Genomic DNA, 13,403 nt, shown 5'->3' with positions numbered 1-13,403 from the left:
TCTCGGCGCCCACAAATCTGGTAGATAGTATCCTTGAGATCCTTGTGGTAGACTTCTCCAATGCGTCCCATGGCAATGTGAGCTGCCATGCTCTTTCCTAGACTCCAAGTTGGTGCATCAAAAGAAAATTCTATGGGCTCAGTGACTGGCATGAACGTCCTTCCTGGAACTTGAACTTGAATCATCCAGCGCTCTTCTTCAGGTAAAGTGGCATTGTAGGTTCCTGTGAAGCTTGGTACTCCTATGTTCAGGTATCTAGTGACTTCCTTCAAGTGACGTCCAAAGGGTGTATCTTCATCCGGTTGTGTGAACTTGTTTCTTGCATACACCATCCTAAAGAATAGAAAAGATGAGAGGTCAGAAGAGGAGAGAGTGAATAGTGATCTAGGTCTTTAGCTTAGTGGTCGTGTCCTACAGTCAACGTGTGCTCTGATACCATCTCTATAGCGACCAGACCTCAAACAGTCTGATCTCTATGCTCCGGTGTCATCCCTGGATCAGTAATGCTGACACCACACAGTACTCAGAGGATTTATAGCAGAGTAGCAATCACACACTTATTACATCGAGTGTCTCAAAAGAGAACTTATTACAATAAATATGGCTTAAGGCCATCTAATAACTATAACAGCGGAAGGCTTGGAAGATAGGTGAGTCCATCACTCCAACGGCATCACTGAGTATAGAACCACGACCTAAAAACTCCTTAATCATCGTCTGAAAAGTCTGCAACATTAACGTTGCAGCCCGAAACGGGTCAGCACATGGAATATGCTGGCAAGGTAACACATAGAGAGTAATGGAATGTAACAGCTATACTATATGCATATTTGGCTGGTGGAAAGCTCTATGGTTACAGTTTTGCGTAAAGCCAATTTTTCCCTACTTCAAAGGAATAAATTTATTTAACTATCAGGGTAGTTGTTAAACACTGAGAATGGTTGACAGCATTCTCAATCCCAATTAAGCATCATCATTAAACATAACCCAACAAAATTAATTTAGAGTAACATGTTGAGATTCACATGAAAATCCAAGTACTAGATACTCAAGATGTCCATAACTGGGGACACGGCTAACCATGATTAGTTTATTACACTCTCCAGAGGTTTGCGCACTTTTCCCCACAAGACTTGATCGCCTCCGTTTGGTTTCTCGCACTACATGGTGTTTGAGAAGACGGATGACCGAGACATAGTCTTTTAGAAGCGCTAGCACCTTACGATCGGGTAGACCGTACCACCTACATCCCCTACATCTGCTAGTCTACCACTATAAGAGTTCGCACGACTTAGTCAACTATGCTAGAGCCCATAATAGCTTGTGGCTGCACACAGAAGTTTCTAGTATGAATAGTCTCATGATCCCTTTGAGCCTGGGTGGCGGTCCAAAAGAAAACAGGCAAGTCCTGGAATACCCAGGTGCCTCAATCCACCTAGATGTGTGTTTGAGTTGCCACCTTAGATAAACCATTAATTAACAATCTCACATCTGTCATGGATATCACTCACCCAATCCACGTCTACTAGCATAGCATGGCATAATAAGCAAACGTAGAAGTAACTCCCAAAGGTTTGATAATAACAGGTAATAGGTACTACCTCATCTACTTCCCATCCCACAATTTAATTAGATCCTAATCATGCAATGTGTGAGGATTGATCTAATGCAATAAAACTGGGTAGTAGAAAAGGTATGATCAAAGTGTTACTTGCCTTGATGATGATCCGCGAAACCTAACGATTCGAAGTAACAGGCGGCGCACTCCGGGTATTCTATCGCAAACAAACAAGCATACAATAAGTACTCATCTAATGCACAGGTAAAACTCAAATAAGAGATCCAACCAGAAGGTTCAACTTAAGAACTCCGGTTGGCAAAAAGAATCAAATCGAACGAAGCAACGAAAGTCAAGCGGCGAAAGAAAACAACTTCGTTCTAGTAATCTGAATCTAAGGCAAATTTTACAGTAGCAAAATCTTGTTTAAGTTGGTTAAATGGATAGAGGGTTTCGAGACGAAACTCTAGGCGCTTGAATCGCTTGATTCCGATAAACGAGCGAAAAGTTATACTAAAACGAAAATCGGATCAGGAATCGCGATCAGAAAAATCGCGGATTTAATCCAAGAAAAAGAAAAACGACGAACGCCGATCTTTTTTTAACAACGGCACGGAAAATGAGGCGCGGCGAACCTCGGCGGCGGGATCCGGCGGCGGCGGCGGTGGCTTGGGGCGGCGGCTAGGGTTTGGGCGCTTAGGGTTTCTCCCCCGGGGGTGGGCCTCGGCTTATAAAGCCCTCTCGGGCCAGTGTCCAGGTCGGACACGGCCCGTTAAGTCGGTTCGCATTTTTTTAAAATTATTCCGCTCGGAAGAAAATTAAAAAGAAATACTAAACGGACTTCAAAAATTCCGAAATAAATTTTCACGGGCTTTTAAAATCAAGCCGCACAAGGTGAACATTTATTTGGGACCTAAATGAGATTTTGAAAAACGCACATTTTTCCTAAATTCAAATAAAACAACGGAAAAACTCCAAAATAAAATCTTATTTGATTTTATTATTAAATCCTCAATATTTCTTTATTTTGGGAAAGTCATTTTATTCCCTCTCTCCTATTTTTGTAATAGAAATAATTGACAATAAAATAAATAAAATCAAATGATCCTATTCTCAAAATTTGAGAAAACTCAAATATGAAAATAACGAAACCCCCAACTCTCTCCGTGGGTCCTTGAGTTGCTTAGGATTTCTAGGATCAACCAAAATGCAAAATAAAATATGATATGCATAATGATCTAATGTATAACATTCCAAATTGAAAATTTGGGATGTTACAGGTGGTCAAAAAATTGGCATGTTTGACGAAAGTTTGGACACACACCCCTCACAAACCGGAGCAACTCACTAGAAGGATCGTGGTTCCGAGAGGGAACAATGCATGTTTGATGACGAACGGGAGATAGCTTCCTCTTACGGCCTTCAAATTTTTTCTACGTTTAACGTGCACTACTACAACTGTAATGTGAAATTTAAGAAAATTCTAGGGGTAATTTTACCTTTTAAAGACATTTAAGTGATTTTCTAGCCATTTAACGACCGTAATTCAAATTTGAACTACATGTACATGCAACGGCTAACCATAACGGTTTGAAAATCATATTTGTGTACTTGTGTGCGAGTTAATTCCATGTGTAGTACATTAGAAGGAATGTCCAAACATATTGGCCTCATGACATGGACCCATGCATATGTATGCATGGAGTGCCATGGCATTTTAATTCCAAAAAATTAGAAAATGATCAAAACCACATGAAACCTTGCTTGATGTAATGTCATGCCACCAAGCTGAGCTGGTAAAAAAATTTGCATGTGTGACGAAAGTTAGGACACACACCCTCACAAAAACGGAGCAACTCACTAGAAGGCTCCTGGTTCCGAGAGGGAAGAATGCATGTTTGATGACGAACGGGAGATAGCTTCCTCTTACAGCCTTCAAATTTTTTCTACATTTAACGTGCACTACTACAACTGTAATGTGAAAATTAGGATAACTCTAGGGGTCATTTGACCTTTTAAAGACATTTAAGTGATTTTTTAGCCATTTAATGATCATAATTCAAATTTGAACTACATCTACATGCAACGCCTAACCATAACAGTTTGAAAAATCATATTTGTGTACTTGTGTGCGAGTTAACTCCATGTGCAGTAAATTATAAGGAATTTTCAAACATATTTGTTTCACGACATGGACACATGCATATGTATGCATAGAGTGCCATGGCATTTTAATTTCAGAAAAATTAAAAAAAATCAGAAACACATGAAACCTTAGTTGATGTAATGTCATGACACCAAGGTGATGTGGTAAAAAATTTGGCATGTTTGACAAAAGTTTGGACACACACCCCTCACAAAACCGGAGCAACTCACTAGAAGGCTCCTGGTTCCGAGAGGGAAGAATGCATGCTTGATGAAGAACGGGAGATAGCTTCCTCTTACGGCCTTCAAATTTTTTCTACGTTTAATGTGCACTACTACAACTGTAATGTGAAAATTAGGAAATCTCTAGGGGTCATTTGACCTTTTGAAGACATTTAAGTGATTTTCTAGCCATTTGATGACCATAATTCAAATTTGAACTACATCTACATGCAACGCCTAACCATAACGGTTTGAAAAATCATATTTGTGTACTTGTGTGTGTGTTAATCCCATGTGCAGTAAATTAGAAGGAATTTTCAAACATATTGGTCTCTCGACATGGACACATGAATACGTATGCATGGAGTGCCATGGAATTTTATTTCCAAAAAATGAAAAAATGATCAGAAACACATGAAACCTTGCTTGATGTAATGTCATGCCACCAAGATGATGTGGTAAAAAAATTGGCATGTGTGACGAAAGTTTGGACACACACCCCTCACAAAGCGGAGCAACTCACTAGAAGGCTCGTGGTTCCGAGAGGGAACAATGCATGTTTGATGACGAACGGGAGATAGCTTCCTCTTACGGCCTTCAAATTTTTGCTACGTTTAACGTGCACTACTACAACTGTAATGTGAAAATTAGGAAAATTCTAGGGGTCATTTGACCTTTTAAAGACATTTAAGTGATTTTCTAGCCATTTAATGACCGTAATTCAAATTTGAACTACATCTACATGCAACGGCTAACCATAGCGGTTTGAAAAATCATATTTCTGTACTTGTGTGCGAGTTAATTCCATGTGCAGTAAATTAGAAGGAATTTTCAAACATATTGGTCTCACGACATGGACACATGCAGATGTATGCATGGAGTGTCATGGCATTTTAATTCCAGAAAATTAAAAAATGATCTAAAAACATGAAACCTTGCTTGATGTAATGTCATGCCACCAAGATGACGTGGTAAAAAAATTGGCATGTGTGACGAATGTTAGGACACACACCCCTCACAAACCGGAGCAACTCACTAGAAGGCTCGTGGTTCTGAGAGGAAACAATGCATGTTTGATGACGAACGGGAGATAGCTTCCTCTTATGGCCTTCAAATTTTTTCTACATTTAACGTGCACTACTACAACTGTAATATGAAAATTCGGAAAACTCTAGGGGTCATTTGACCTTTTAAAGACAGTTAAGTGATTTTCTAGCCATTTAATGACCATAATTCAAATTTTGAACTACATCTACATGCAACGCCTAACCATAACGGTTTGAAAAATCATATTTGTGTACTTGCGTGCGAGTTAATTCCATATGCAGTAAATTACAATGAATTTTCAAACATATTTGTCTCACGACATGGATACATGCATATGTATGCATGGAGTGCCATGGCATTTTAATTTCAAAAAAATTAAAAAATCAGAAACACATGAAACCTTAGTTGATGTAATGTCATGACACCATGGTGATGTGGTAAAATTTTGGCATGTTTGATGAAAGTTTGGACACACACTCCTCACAAAACCGGAGCAACTCACTAGAAGGCTCCTGGTTCCAAGAGGGAACAATGCATGTTTGATGACGAACGGGAGATAGCTTCCTCTTACGGCCTTCAAATTTTTTCTACATTTAACATGCACTACTACAACTATAATATGAAAATTAGGAAAACTCTAGGGGTCATTTGACCTTTTAAAGACATTTAAGTGATTTTCCAGCCATTTAATGACTAGAATTCAAATTTGAACTACATCTACATGCAACGCCTAACCATAACGGTTTGAAAAATCATATTTGTGTACTTGTGTGCGAGTTAATTTCATGTGCAGTAAATTAGAAGGAATTTTCGAATATATTGGTCTCACGACATGGACACATGCATATGTATGCATGGAGTGCCATGGCATTTTAATTCCACAAAATTAAAGAATGATCAGAAACACATGAAACCTTGCTCGATGTAATGTCATGCCACCGAGATAATGTGGTAAAAAAATTGGCATGTTTGACGAAAGTTTGGACACACCCCTCACAAACCGGAGCAACTCACTAGAAGGTCGTGGTTTCGAGAGTGAACAATGCATGTTTGATGACGAATGGGAGATAGCTTCCTCTTACGGCCTTCAAGTTGTTTCTACATTTAACGTGCACTATTACAACTAAAATGTGAAAATTAGGAAAATTCTAGGGGTCATTTAACCTTTTAAAGACATTTAAGTGATTTTCTAGCCATTTAATGACCGTAATTCAAATTTGAACTACATCTACATGCAACGGCTAACCATAACAGTTTGAAAAATCATTTTTGTGTACTTGTGTGCGAGTTAATTCCATGTGCAATAAAATAGAAGGAATTTTCAAATATATTGGTCTCACGGCATGGGCACATGCATGGAGTGCCATGGCATTTTAATTCCAAAAAATAAAAAAATGTTCAATAAAACATGAAACCTTGCTTCATGTAATGTCATGCCACCAAGATGATGTGGTAAAAAAATTGGCCTATTTGACGAAAGTTTGGACACACACCCCTCACAAACCGGAGTAACTCACTAGAAGGTTCGTGGTTCCGAGAGGGAACAATGCATGTTTGATGACGAACGGGAGATAGCTTCCTCTTACGGCCTTCCATTTTTTTCTATGTTTAACATGCACTAATACAACTGTCATGTGAAAAATTGGAAAATTTTAGGGGTCATTTGACCTTTTAAATACATTTAAGTAATTTTCTAGCCATTTAATGACCGTAATTCAAATTTGAACTACGTCTACATGCAACGGATAACCATAATGGTTTGAAAAAATCATATTTTTGTGTACTTATGTGCGAGTTAGAAAATCATCAGACGATGTAAATATCTAGTGTTCAAAAAAGAAAATGTAAAGATCTGGCAAGACAACCGGCCCCCACACGATTGGCAGTCTATCTTGCGGCTCGAGGTTTGGTAGGTGAGTGGCGGGGATAATTAATTAGACACGGTTCTGTATTGGAAACCGTCAGCTATTATGTTCACACATGGATTATGCTGCGAGAATCGTGTGTAATTCAAACTACAGTACTCGTAAATTTCGGCGACCAACGTGTGTACTGTTCCCGTTGATCTAGATTCCGGCCGCCAATAAATACTACCTTGCTCACGTCGTCCCGCCTGCATTCTCATCTACATCCTCCACTCGGTCGCCCTCTCTCTCTCATATCTCTGCCATGGTGCCACCGGTCTGCCCACACGCCGATGAGGAGTCGCCGATCCCCGAGGATGCTCACTCGAATAGCAGCGACGAGGAACCCTACGCGCCGCCGGACGAGGTTGCGCCGGACCCCCAACTTTGGATTGGTTTTGGGGCCAGTACAATCTTTGTCCGTGGAAGTCGCTGTTGTCGGCTGAGAAAGCTAGGCAAGTGGCGTTCAAGAAGGAGATGGCGGCGGAGGAAGCTAGGTACCAGGCGGCCTTTGAAGCCCCTGATGCCGCATGGAAAAAGGAGGCGGCGGAACTTTGGGGGCGGGCGCATCGTCATGCGGAGGAGGTGTACGAAGACGGGTACATCGCGATGAAGGTCTTAGGCGCTGGGTGCCTCGTCGCTACGTAGAGGTGGGCCTATAAGCTCCAGCGTGCCACTGACGGGGAGCTCCGGTGGGCGCCCAACGAAATGGCAAGATCGTTCGCGCATGTCCGCCAACAAGAGGCAGATCGGTACGTCAAGCGCTGCGAGGCGGAGGAAGCGGAGTACTGCCTCCGCACTAGGAAGACGCCACGCACTAGGGAGCTGCTGGTGAGGGGCTGCCGGAATACTGGCCTAGGAGGGATTATTAGTTTTATTATTGTTCGTTTTCAATTTTATGCATTGTACCTAGTAGTTAATTATCATCACGTATATGTGATGATATTATATATATATATATATATTCTTTAATGAGCTAATGAACAATTAATATATATATATATATTATGAATTCCATTTTCTATCTGTTTTCTACTAATTTGAATCTAGTTGTTATCATCCACATATACAGAATGGAAAGCGTATATACACACATTAAAACAGAACATATAAGAACGGAAAACAGAGTACACACATTGAAAACAGAGGAATAAACAGAGCAATACTATGATTAATGTGAATACATAGCTATCCACGTCGAAAAGACTCAAAAAAATAAAACGCGTCCATGAGACCATGACCAGCAGCCCTTGCTTACGGTAGCTCTTGGCTCTGCCTGAACTCATACAGGCATTCGTCCAAGCGATCGACACGCTCGCGGTACATATGGAGCGTGATCTCGAGCTCCAAGTTGGCTATTTCATCAGAGATCACCAGCTCAAGGATGCGACGGCCATGTTCCTCTACTGCGCCCAGGTGGACACCTGGGCCAAGGAGGCGGTCGAGCCTACGGACCAGCGCATTGGCATCTAGCGGGCCGCAGACAAGGCGAACGACGCGACCCATGCAAACAATGTGGCGGGCGTCCGGTGCAAGTACGGCGCGGCCAGCCTCTGGTGCAAGTACGGCGCTGAGGGCCTCTGCCCACTCCTGGCGAGGAATGGGATACTAACGGGATGTGTACCCAGCCGCGACGCCGTGTCGACAGCAGGCAATCTCCGATGGATCCGCTCTTACTGTGCGGCGCGGCGTGCCTCTCACTCTGCGGTGAGCCGCAGCCTATCGGTGCGGACGCGCCTAGCTTGCTCTGCGGCGCGCCATCGATCATTTTGTGCGGCGAGCTGCAGCCTGTTGGTGCTGACATGCCAATCTTGATCCGCGGCGCTCAAGCGCCATGCGCCAAAGGTCTGCTCAACCCTGGCGGTGATGCGCATCACGTCGTCGTCCATCGCGTTGCCGGGGAGCTCCTCAGCCTCGACGGGCTGTGGCGCCTGCTCGTTTTCCTCGTCGACGAGGTTGATGGTAGAGGTGGTGCTTTTGTGGGTTGGCATGCTTGGAAAAGGTGGATGTGCTACAGGCTGCGCTTGTCGCCTCCGTGCGTCGCGCGTCGCCTAGGTTTATGTGAAATATCGCTGGGTGGCGGGAAATGGTGGCATGTTCATAAAACACCATCAATTAATAGAAACTTAGCATAGAAGGAACATCGAGCTAGCACAAGAAATAGATGATGATCAGATGAACACGAACCACACTGGGGAACCCGTCGGTGATAAATTCATCAATCGCAAACAGTTGAATACTAGCAAGCATTTGCCCACAACACACACAACTTATTCCATCACAAACAGGTCGGATGAATCAACTATATGCCACGTATCACACATTGTCAAAAAGTAATGCGGTAGACCTTCTTTAACATGTGTTAAAAAACAAGGACCTCGAGTCCAATGGCCAATAGATGTTGTGTAGACAGAGCATATCACATACGTCTTATTAAAAGCAATCGTCCGTATTATTATCGGTCTTCGCACACATTTCTAATTCCAGACCTGTTTGCCGCGTATCACACACATCTTGATATATTGAACTGTTTCCGTTCTCTTGTCTCAACACAAACAGTTCATTCAAGTGAACCGCATGCCGTATATTGCACACATCTTGATCTGGCTGACCGTTTCTTTTGTGTTGCCTAATCACAAATAGTTCATCCGAGTGAACCGTATATTGTATGTCGCACACACCTTCATCTGGCTGCCCGTTTCTTTTGTTCCTCCTCATCGCAAACAATTAATTGAACTGAAATGTATGCCCTGCATCGCACACTCAACTAAAATCTAAACCCGGTTGATGCATCCTCCATCGTAAACATTTTGCACCTTTTTGACGGTTTTTTACACCACCGTTTATGATTATTGCATCGCACCCAGTTTCATCGATGGGTCTCTGATCGTAGTGTCGCGTTAGCAGCATCCTGCAGTAGTGTGTTACAGCTTGCACGGACGAACCAGCCTCCAAGGAATTTGTCTGGTTGTTTTCCCAGTTAACAACACCATTGTGTTCAAGATAGTTGCTTGACACAGGGATGTCCATGTCAACTTGCTCACTTAACCTTGAGTTCCGCCCAGTTACCATGAATGTCTCATTCTGCAAATTTTGTTGGTTAAAAACAACAATAAGAAATTCTTATCCAACATACATGTTTTTCGCAAAAATGATTGGTCTTTTTATCATAATTATTTTCAGATAAGCTTGTTCCAACACTTTTTTATTTTTCCTCGTGTTTTTGCATTTTTTCAGTTTGTGATCATACCTCAGGACCAACGAGATATCGATCTGTGTGTGGTGAACCAAAAAAAGCAGCCTGCACAAGACAAAAGAAACTATCCTAAAACAAGTACTTTTTTATATGGATAACAAAATATTTTTTCTCGGTAGTTCAAACCTCAGAGTCAGTGGCAAGTAGCATTTGTGTGTATGACATGTTCATGCCGAAGCCTTGACTCAACACCAATGCCTGCATTTTTTGTTTTTCTTGGTTCAAATTTTCAGTTAGATACAGTTCATATCAACTAAATACTGCGAAGAAACAATAACTTACTTACATCTTGTTTCTGCTGGGCAAAAGGGACATCATGTTGTCCAGTCACCAGAATTGATTTTTTACTCCCAATAGCCAGAGGATTTGATGATGTTCCAAACTCATGGACTTGATAGGCGAATGAGTAAGGTGGAATCACCTGCAGAAAATTAGCTCCATTGCTTTGCAACTGAAAAAGGCTTGGGTCAAAAACCATTCCTAGGTATTGAGAGCGCACATGCTGCAATCAAAACATACACGTAAGTTTATCTACATTTGTGTCCTGAATCATATTTTTAAAGCCGAATCATACTCGAGTCCCAATGTAGTCGCCTGCATATATATCTTCATTTGGTGCAGATGCAATGTTACAATGAATCAAAACTTCTTTTGGAATAGATATTCAAAAAGTTTATGCTTGTGTTCTGTATGTGAAGATTCAAAGTTGTAGCTGCTTCTTTTTTCCGCCTAAAGATTTTTATCAAATGTAGGAGTGAACCACCACATGACACACACTATTTTACCTTAAAACATGCAAACCACAATTATATGCTCCTATTTTTTCTTATCAGTTATATGAACATTTTTTGGATTTCCTGTCAACATGCAGAACACACTGTGATTGAAGTTAGTTTAAAAGTTCTTTCTCTCTTTTTTACTTGAGAATAGAGTGTTTCATTTACAAAATCATCATTTTTTCTCAATCCCTAACAAGTTAAGTTTGTTTGTCAATTACTCCAGTCAGCAGATTGTATGGATGGAACTATGAATGTGATTGCTTATGGCCATTTTCTCATTATGCATTCCCCCACTCTGAATATAATAATCATTCTCAACCATGTAAAAGACAGTCATTTTGCAGACTTTATTGCGTGATTAGTCTATGACTCTACATTAAATTTTCCGACACTACAATACACTGACATGTACTCCCTCCGTTCCTAAATATAAGTCTTTGGAGTGATTTCACTATGGACCACATACAGAGCAAAATGAGTGAATCTATAGTTAAAATGCATCTATATACATCTGTATGTGGTTCATAATGAAATCACTACAAAGACTTATATTTAGGAACGGAGGGAGTACTTATTTATTGGCACACCACCAAAATTTTGTCTGTCTTATCATATACATATGGGCTTCTTAGCTTTGTTTTTTTGATCCAAAGATCAAGACAACAAATCTCTGAACTGACGACAACCTACTGCTATGTGTTTTTTCTATAGACCAACATATGTTTGTTTCTCCCATCAAAAGATGGAAAAGAGAGAGGTTAAAGATGAGTTGGATTCAAGCAGAATTTAATATCTAGCATAACAAAGCATCTACAAGGTTACCAAGAGGATCTACAAGGAGGGGGGCAAAATATGAACTCACCCTGGTAAAAGCCGCCAATGCCCGTCATGATTTCTTCTGCAACTGCCTTCTTTCTCCTATTAGAAGTAGAAGGTGCTCTGGTGCAATCCTTACCGACAGAAAAAGATTACAGTCTTGTTGTTCATCCATGACGGTTGTGTGTGGGGGAAGTAGGTGGGTGGTTTTGGGGTTGATTTGGAGGGTGGAGGACGAAGGGAAGAGGAGGGTGGGATGGGGTGGCCAGCTGTAAATTACACAGAAAAGCTGCATAAACCCTGTCTGGGTGTTAATTTCCCAGCCACCCAAACTTCTTTTGGAAGCAAGCTAAGTGCTTTTTTGAACAAACAAAGTCCATGCCTATTTTCCTGGAAACCGAACAAAAAGGCAAAAAAAATCCCAACAAACAAGGCCCAGGAGGTGGGGGTAGTTGGGCTAGGTGAGGTGGGGTGATGAGGGACAAAACAATATAGGACGACACCTACAAACAAGTGTCTACGTGGGTGGGTGCGGGGATCGGAAGCAAATAGGCCATGGGGGCAGTTTTTAGAGGGTGGCGGGACATTATATGTGAGGTATTATCTCACATCTAGATGTGACATGGCAGACCCTTATTATTAGGTAAAAATAACGATATATATTCATTAAAACCATGATTAATACTCCCCCCGGTCCTTTTTAGTTCGCATATAAGATTTGACTGAAGTCAAGCCTCGTAAAGTTTGACCAACTTTATAGAAAAAAGTGCCAACATTCACAATCTGAAATCAATACCATTAGATGTGTCATGACTTAAAGTTTCATATTATATAACTTTAGCATGGCAGATGTTAATATATTTTTATATAAATATGGTCAAACTTTGTGAAGTTTGACTTCAAAGAATTCTAATATGCAGAGTAAAAAGGATCGGAGGGAGTACTATCTTAATATCTGGATTTTACTTAGAGAGCCGTCTCAAAATTCTTGTCTTAAATTTGTCTAGTCTAGACACAATAATTTTGGGCCGGAGGGAGTACTTGTACTTCCTATATACAGAGTAAATTGCGAACCAACCTGTGGTTGGATAGTTAGAGGGACTGTGGTATCCCCAGCCCACCAGGGTTCAAATCCTGGTTCTCATAGAGGTAGGGTGTGCGTGCGTGCGTTCATAGGGGTGCGTGTATGCGCGTGTATATGAGCGCTTGTGTCTGTACTGATGTTCAGAAAAAAATATACAGAGTAAATTCTTTCTTTTTAGCTGCGGAGTAAATTCTTTAGGAAGACGGAGAAAGTATCTAACGTTGGATATCACGAGTAATGCCGAACACAAGTAGGAAAGCAGGAGGGAAAAGCGCGAGCCGGCGTACCGGTACCGTCGATTATTAGGTAATACTAGTAAACGTGCACGTGCAACGCACATATCCTAATAAAGTACAGTAAAAACATGAACTTTCACCTATGTTTTTACCAGAACATTTAAATGCGTGTCACGCCCAATGATTTGAATGCAATAATTTATTTTAGATTAAGTCATAAGTCTTGTTTGATCGGTGAAAGACTTCCATTGTTGAAATGTTGTGATCCCAAAATTCCAAAAAACAAAATGAAAAAACCCGTGCATGTAACACACGACCAATACACGTGTCTTCACATAAAATTAACAATGACATAG

This window comes from Triticum urartu, chromosome 4, assembly GCF_003073215.2.
Source record: "Triticum urartu cultivar G1812 chromosome 4, Tu2.1, whole genome shotgun sequence".
Classification (NCBI taxonomy): domain Eukaryota; kingdom Viridiplantae; phylum Streptophyta; class Magnoliopsida; order Poales; family Poaceae; genus Triticum; species Triticum urartu.
Note: the sequence above shows the minus strand (reverse complement) of the source record.